Source organism: Stenella coeruleoalba, assembly GCF_951394435.1.
Source record: "Stenella coeruleoalba genome assembly, chromosome: 1".
Lineage (NCBI taxonomy): Eukaryota > Metazoa > Chordata > Mammalia > Artiodactyla > Delphinidae > Stenella > Stenella coeruleoalba.
Genome location: NC_137169.1, coordinates 126,566,053 through 126,575,063, shown reverse-complemented (window position 1 = coordinate 126,575,063; position 9,011 = coordinate 126,566,053).

Genomic DNA, 9,011 nt, shown 5'->3' with positions numbered 1-9,011 from the left:
ATCCTCCATCTTGATAAGCAAGGAAAAGCTTAGTAGTAAACTGAAAAATCTATGATCTGAAAAATAGTGTGTTTCATATAACCTATGGGCTAGATTGCAATGGGGCATTTTAAATATACATATTTCTTGTTCTCCACTAGATAAGGAGAGTGAAATCTGACTTTTTAAACATACTACATGACAAACACGTCCCATGACAATTTAAGCCACGGTGTTGGCAGTTTTCTTGGCAAAAAGCCTGAGGCTGTATTACTAATTTAGCAGCATTGCCATGCACATCTGAGCTGGCTTTCTGCAATTTTCTTGCTCTCATTCTCTTGGACCCTTACATGTATTCTCCATCTTGGGAGTTAACAGTGTTTCTCCTTTTTACTGCACCTGCCTTTAGATGAATAATTTTATTCATCACTGTCCAGGAACCCTTTGAAAATTCCTTTGTTGCTCAGTCACACAGCTGTATCCTGAGCCTCGGACCACATGGGAGGCCCTTGGAAACCTGCTCTCACAAATCCTATTGTCCATCTCGGGAAGTGCCTCTCCTTGCATGTAGGTTTCTTGAAAATAATGTCTTCTTGAGTTTCTGACATGTTCCCAAACAGTCAAGCTGGCGCTTGCTTTATTCTGGGGATGAAGGAGTAAGATTGATAAGTTTCTCCCTCCCCCACCCCTCCCAATTTGCTCAAATCTGTGAGCTGCTAAGAGAGGAGGTCTGCCTACACGTGTCACAGGCACTGCCATTTAGGGTAATAGACAAGCAGGCAGGACCCCGGCGTTGAACTGTGTCATGTGTGACGCTGGTTTACACATAATGAAAACAGGAGAGTCAGGATCTCTCTGACTCATGATGTGTTCTTTTCGAAGAGGGCATTGTGATTTTTGACAGAGGAAGGAAGGAATTCGGACAAAACAAGGGAAGGAAGAATTTGTTATTTCCTTCCACCAGCCAAGTCTCTGGTTCCTGTTGCCAAGAATATAACTAATTTATAAGTCAAATACAAACCTAATTATATATCATTTAAAATTTAATTCGGAGTAACACCATATCTTTGGAGTCAAGTTCTCTATTTTGAGGTTAAAAAAAATAGGAACATGAGAAAGATAAGAATTCTGACAGGTCCCCTAATGCAGATTCCATCACCTCAATATGTGTGCTTAATACAAATATGGGTGTTGAATAAAATTTCATTTCATGAATTATATCTATTTTTAAAGTAAGTCTGCTGAATATATATACCATGCTACAATAAGGAATATGTTCTGATTTTCAGCAAAATACATAATAGGAAGAGGGAAAGTAGAAGAAACAAGGTAAATATAGACCGGAATTATTATATGACAGTGCTGTTGTCAGGATACAGCTAAAAACCGAGGACCCTGCTTCACTGTGTCATCTGCAAATAAGGCACAAACCATTACATTAAAAACACATGAGAAACCTGAAATCACGCCGAAGGGATTCTTTGCTGTTTTGTTCATCCCGAAGTAAAACATCCCCACCAAAGCTCACCATTGAGAAAATGTCTGTAAGGAATATATTTCAGTTGAGCTGACCCTTATTTTCTTAATGCAATAGTTTGCGTGTCACCACGAAGGCTTTCTGGCATGAAGACTCCTAAGTTCCCAACAATTAGCTTCAAGAACGAAACAGTGAACATGTGCACAAGCTACCAGCTAGTCAGCCTCAGTTGACGGTGCATACAAAGGCAGCCACCTGAAGCAAATCAACTTGTTTTTGAGAATGAGCTTTAGGGCTAATGCTCTACTGACTTCCATTGTTAGTGAACATAGGTGTTGGCTTTTCATCTCTCCATACACATGTGAATAAAATCATAGAAAATGTGAGCAAAAGATATTAAACAAGATAGAGGTTTTATGTTCAAGTATTCAGGAAATATCACCATTAAGGTCATTTTGAGCAATGTTCAATTGAGAACATTGTTCACTGCCTCTTCACGGAATTACGTATTAGAGTGTAAAAATTATTATAGCATACTGTATAAGTGGAATGTGATAAAATTAACACTCCGCTAACAAGAAAACCCAGTAGAGAAAGAGATAAGACAACCATAGATGATCCAATATTTATTTTACTTTTACAGAGGAAAGTGAGCAAAAATCATAACTATTTTGCATTGTAATAGTAATGTTCAGTGTTCATGTCTCCCCATAGATCTAAAAATACTCAGGAGTTTCTTAAAGTTAGTAAATCTATGGTGTTATATTTTGGATTAAAAAAACATTTATTCTATGGTTATGTTTATTTATTTTGAATAGAACAAGAGAAAACTCACTGCATTTTCCTATGAGAAATTTCCATTTCTAAAAGAACAATATATTTTCCCACTTGGTAATTCAACAGTTTTCCAGGGGTCCTTGTGTTCTCAGACATTTTTGTGGTAAAAGGGCATTTCTGCTGCCCCATCACTTCATGGAGCAGAAGCAGAACACAACACTCGTGTTTGTAAGACAGCAATGCACCTTTGGACTCGTGCATGGAAAAATCCATCAGTTAAACACACTGCTTAGAAAGTTATGAAACTTAAAACAAGCTATAGTATTTGGGTGACTGGAATTTCTAAATTAAGTCAATGGCAACAGGAATCATATGTATTTGTGACTGAAACAAGGTTTCACCAGAAAAATTCCCTACCAGGGCTTTCCTTGTGATAGTGTCCCATCTGCTCCCTGCATAGATCTTTAAAATTTCCCTTTTAGCTGAATCAGCATATAACCTTATAATAGTTTCTATCATGAGGAGGTCCCTCGACCTCCCATTCTCCACCCAGCCTCTGCCCCATTTCTCTGTCCTGCATTACAAAACTCATAACAAATATTATCTCTGTTCCTCGTGCCCAGCTCTCTTCATCCGCAGCCTCTTTAACCCACCAATCACACTTTAGTTCCTGCAGCACCCCTGAAACTGCTCTGCGGAGCTCAAGGTCACCAACGATATCCACATTCTCCATCTGAGTGTTTCATTCTCAGTTGCTGACATTATATACCATAAGCACCACTTGCTAGAATGGATCACTCCTTTATGAAAAACTCGTCAGCATTTCTTTTGCATAAGCAAGTGCTCTGACCTCACTGAATGCTTCATGTCAATATTCTTTTAGGGAATCCTCCCTTTATCTACTCTGGCTTCACAGATGATTTTATTCAACTGTGTCCTTCCTTTCTATTTCTCCCACATTAGGGCACTACTATTCTGACACCTGTCATATAAACTTAGGACGAGATTTGCTTGATTTCTTTCACTTATCATTATGGCACTGGGAGTCATTGCTGCTTTTGTTGCATTATCAGTAGTTCATTCTTTTACTCTGTTGTGTAGTACTCTGTTATATGAATATTCCAGTTTATTTCCTCTATCGCTGATGAAAATTTAGGTTATGATTTGGAGATATTATGAGTAAAGATACTATAAATATTGACCATGTGTTTGGTTGGATATAAGCACTTACTCTGGTTGGGAATGTGTTCAAAAAAGGAATTGCTCGGGCTTCCCTGGTGGCGCAGTGGTTGAGAATCTGCCTGCTAATGCAGGGGACACGGGTTCGAGCCCAGTTCTGGGAAGATCCCACATGCCGTGGAGCATCTAGGCCCGTGAGCCACAACTACTGAGCCTGCGCTTCTGGAGCCTGTGCTCCGCAACAAGAGAGGCCGCGACAGTGAGAGGCCCGCGCACCGCGATGAAGAGTGGCCCCCGCTCACCACAACTAGAGAAAGCCCTTGCACAGAAACGAAGACCCAACACAGCAAAAATAAATTAATTAATTAACTCCTACCCCCAACATCTAAAAAAAAAAAAAAAGTTAGCCATTCTTACAAAAAAAAAAAAGGAATTGCTCAATTCCGTTCTTGGACATAGGTATATTTATTTTAGTTGGTACTACCAAAGAGTTTCCTGAAACATTTGTATCAAGTTACACACCTATAATCAACGTAAGGGAGCTTCATTTAATTCAAATTTACACCAAACTTGATACTGATTTTTAATTTTAGCCATAGTGGATGTATAGTGGTATCTCGTGATTTTAATTTGCATATTTTCCTAATGCGGAATGATACTGAGAATTCTTGCGTATGTTTAAAGTCCATTTTTATAACTTCCTTCCTGAAGTGTCTTTTTAATCTTTGCTTATATTTCTTTTGAATGATCTTTTTATTATTAATTTGAAAATTACTTTTTAGCAATCCTAAATGGCTTTATGTATTTTATATAAATATTTGAAATATCTTTTACTGGTCTGTGATGTGCTTGCCTTTTACTTTTTTAATTGTTTTGTTTTGTTTTGTTTTGTTTTGTTTTGTGGTATGCGGGCCTCTCACTGCTGTGGCCTCTCCCGTTGCGGAGCACAGGCTCCGGACGCGCAGGCTCCGGACTCGCAGGCCCAGCGGCCATGGTTCACGGGCCCAGCTGCTCCGTGGCATGCGGGATCTTCCCGGACCGGGGCACAAACCTGTGTCCCCTGCATCGGCAGGCGGACTCTCAACCACTGAACCACCAGGGAAGCCCCAATAGTGTTTTTGATGAATAGAAATTTTTAACTTTAATGAAGTCCAGTGTACTGATTTTCTTTTATCATTAGTGATTTTTATTTTTTATACTGTTTTATTTCTTTTTTTTTTTTTTTTGCCGTACGCGGGCCTCTCACTGTTGTGGCCTATCCCATTGCGGAGCACAGGCTCCGGACGCGCAGGCTCAGCGGCCATGGCTCATGGGCCCAGCCACTCCGCGGCATGTGGGATTTTCCTGGACCGGGGCACGAACCCGTGTCCCCTGCATCGGCAGGCAGACTCAACAACTGGGCCACCAGGGAAGCCCTTATTTCTTTTTTTAAATTGAAGTATGGTTGATTTACAATATTAGTTTCAGGTGTACAACATAGTGATTTAATATTTTTATACATTATAATCCATTTAAATTTATTACAAAATAATAGCTATATTTTCCTGTCCCATAGAGTATATCCTTGTTGTTTATTTATTTTATACATAATAGTTTGTGTCTCTTAATCCCATACCCCTATCTTGCCTCTCCACCCACGCAGTCCTCTCCCCACTGATAACCACTAGTTTGGTCTCTATATTTGTGAGTCTTTTTCTGTTTTGTCACATATATTTGTTTTATTTCTTAGATTCCACATATAAGTGATAGCATAGAATATTTGCCTTTCTCTGTCTGACTTATTTCACTAAGTGTAATACTCTCTAGGTCCATCCAAACTGTTGCAAATGGCAGAATTTTATTCTTTTTTATGGTTGAGTAATATTCCATTGTATGTATGTACCACATCTTCTTTATCCATTCATCTGTCAGTGGGCACTTACATTGTTTCTATATCTTGGCAATTGTAAATGATGCTGCTATTAACATTGGGGTGCATGTACCTTTTTGAATTTGTGTATTTTTTTTTCTTTGAATATATACCTAGCCATAGAATTGCTGGATCACATTGTATTTCTATTTTTAGTTTTTTAAGGAAACTTCGTACTGTTTTCAACAGTGGCTGCACCAATTTACAATCCCACCAACAGTATATGAGGGTTTCCTCTTCTGCACGTCATCACCAACATTTGTTATTTGTAGACTTTTGATGATAGCCACTTTGACAGGTGTGAGGTGATATCTCATTGTGGTTTTGATGTGCATTTCTCTAAAGTTTAGCAATATTGAGCATGTTTTCATGTGCTTTTTGGCCATCTGTATATCTTCTTTGGAGAAATGTCTTTTCAGGACTTCTGCCCGTTTTTTAATTGGTTTCTTTGTTTTTTTGATATTGAGTTGTGTGAGCTGTCTATAGATTTTGGATATTGATGCCTTATCAGTTATATCATTTGCAAATATTTTCTCTCATTAAGTAGGTGGCCTTTTCAGTTTGTTGTTGGTTTCCTTTGCTGTGCAAAGACTTTTAAGTTTAATTAGCTCCCATTTGTTTATTTTTGCTTTTGTTTCTTTTGCCTTAGGAGAAAGATTCAAGAAACCATGCTACAATTTATATCAAAGAGTGTTCCACCTATGTTTTCTTGTAAGAGTGTTATTGTTTCAGGTCTTACATTTAGGTCTTTAATACATTTTGAACTTATTTTTGTATATGTGAGAAATGTTCTAGTCTCATTTTTTTCCATGTAGCTGTCCAGTTTTCCCAGCACCACTTATTGAAGAGACTGTCTTCTCTCCATTGTATTTTCTTGCCTCCTTTGTCATAGATTAATTGACCATAAGTGTGTGGGTTTATTTCTAGGCTGTGTTTTCTGGTCCATTGATCTATGTGTCTGTTTTTATACCAACACTATGCTGTTTTAATTACTGTAGCTTTATTGTATAGTCTGATATCAGAGAGCATGATACTTCCCACTTTGTTCTTTTTGCTCTTGGTTTGGCTGTTTGAGGTCTTTTATGGTTCCATATAAATTTGGATTATTTGTCCTAGATCTGTGAAGAATATCATCGATATTTTGATAGACATTGCATTTAATCTGTAGATCGCTTTGGGTAGTGTGGCCATTTTAGCAATAATAATTCTTCCTAGCCAAGAACACAAGATATCTTTCAATTTCTTTGTATCATTTTCAAACTTCTTTATCAATGTTTTGTAGTTTTCAGAGTATAGTTCTTTCACCTCCTGGGTTAAGTTTATTGCTAGATATTTTATTCTTTTTGATGTGAATGTTAATGGGATTGTTTCCTTAATTTCTCTCTCTGATAGCTCATTATAAGTGTATAAAAAAGCAACATATATGAACCTTGTATTCTGCAACTTTAATGAATTCATTTATTAGTTCTAACAGTTTTTTTGGTGGAGGCCTTAGGGTTTTCTATGTATAGTATTGTGTCATCTGCAACCAGTGGCAGTTTTACTTCTTCCCTTCAATTTGGATGCCTTTTATTTCTTTTTATTGTCTGATTGCTGTGGTTAGAACTTCCAATACTATGTTAACTAGAAGTGGTGAGAGTGGGCATCCTTGTGTTTTTCCTGATTTTAGAGGAAAAGCTTTCAGCTTCTCACCATTGAGTATGATGTTAGCTGTGGGTTTGTCATATATGGCCTTTGTTATGTTGAAGTATGTTCCCTCTATATCCACTTTGTTGAGAGCTTTTATCATGAATGGATGTTGAACTATGTGAGATGCTTTTTCTGTGTCTATTGAGATGATCATGTGATTTTTTATCCTTCCTTTTGTTAATGAGGGTGTATCACATTGATATGTGAATATTAAACCACCCTGGCATCCCTGAAATAAATCTCACTTCATGGTGTATGATCCTTTTTATATATTGTTCAAATCGATTTGCTAATATTTTGTTAAGGATATTTGCATCTATATTCATCAGAGATATTGGCCTCTAATTTTCTTTTTCTGTAGTGTCTTTGTTTGATTTTGGTTTGTTCTTTGTTCTTCTTTTTCTAATTCCTTTTGATGAAAGGTTAGGTTGCTTATTTGATTTTTTTTTTTGCTTCTTGAGGTATGCCTGCATCACTATAAACTTCCCTCTTAGAACTGTTTTTGCTGTATCTCATGGATTTTGGAAAGTTCCATTTTCATTTGTTTTGAGGTATTTTCTGATTCCCTCTTTGATTTCTTTATTGACCCATTGGTTTTTTAGAGCATGTTGTTTAGTCCCCACATGTTTGTGTTTTTCCCATTTTTCTTCATATAATTGATTTCTAGTTTCATACTATTGTGGCTGGAAAAAATGCTTGATATAATTTCTATCATCTTAAATTTGTTGAGGTTTGTTTTGTGGCCTAGCATGTGATATACCCTGGAGAAAGTTCCATGTATACTTGAAAAGAGTGTGTATTCTTCTCTTTTTGGATGGAATGCCCTGTAGATATCTATTAAGTCCAACTGGTCTATTGTGTCATTTAAGACCACTGTTGCTTTATTGATTTTCTGTCTGGATGATCTGTCCATTTATGTAAGTGGGGTGTTAAAGTCCCCTACGATTACAGTATTGTTGTCAGTTTCTCCCTTTATATCTGTTTATATTTGCTTTATATAATTAGGTGCTCCTGTATTAGGTGTATACATGTTAACAAGTGCAGTGTTCTCTCCTTGTGTTGATCCCTTTATCATTATATAATGCCCTTCTTTGTCTTTTCTTATAGACTTTGTTTTAAAGTCTCTTTGTCTGATATGAGTATCGCTACCGCTATTTTCTTGTCATTTCTATTTGCATGAAATATATTTTTCTATCCCCTCACTTTCAGTCTGTGTGTGTCTTTAGTTCTGAAGTGAGTCTCTTGTAAGCAGCATATAGATGAGTCTTGTTTATTTTAATCCAATCAACCACCTTGTCTTTTGATTGGCGCACTGAGTTTATTGACATTTAAAATAATTATTGATAGGTGTGTATTTATTGCCATTTTGTTAACTGTTTTCTTGTTTATTGTTTGTTTTTGTAGCTCTTCTCTGTTCTTTCCTCTTACTTTTACTTTCTTCCCTTGTAGTTTGATGATTTTCTTTAGTAGTATGCTTGACTTTCTTTCTTATTTTTTTTTGTATCTGTTGTAGATTTTTGATTTGTGGTTACAATGGGGTTCCTATATGTTGACCTATAGCTATATCTATTTGTTTTAAACAGGTAGTCCTTTAAGTTCAAACACATTCTAAAAGATCTACATTTTTTATTCCTTTCCCCCACAGTTTTTTTTTTCTTTTTATTGAAGTATAGTTGATTTACAATGCTATGTTTCTGGTGAACAGCAAAGTGAGTAAGTTTATACTATATATATATAAAAGTATATATAGGGGCTTCCCTGGTGGCGCAGTGGTTGGGAGTCTGCCTGCCGGTGCAGGGGGTGCGGGTTCGTGCCCTGGTCTGGGGGTGTCCCACGTGCCGCAGAGTGGCTGGGCCCGTGAGCCGTGACTGCTGGGCCTGCGTGTCCGGAGCCTGTGCTCTGCAGCAGGAGAGGCCACACAGTGGGAGGCCCACGTGCCGCAAAAAAAAAAAAAAAAAGTATATATATACTTTTTCATGTTCTTTTTCATTATGGTTTATT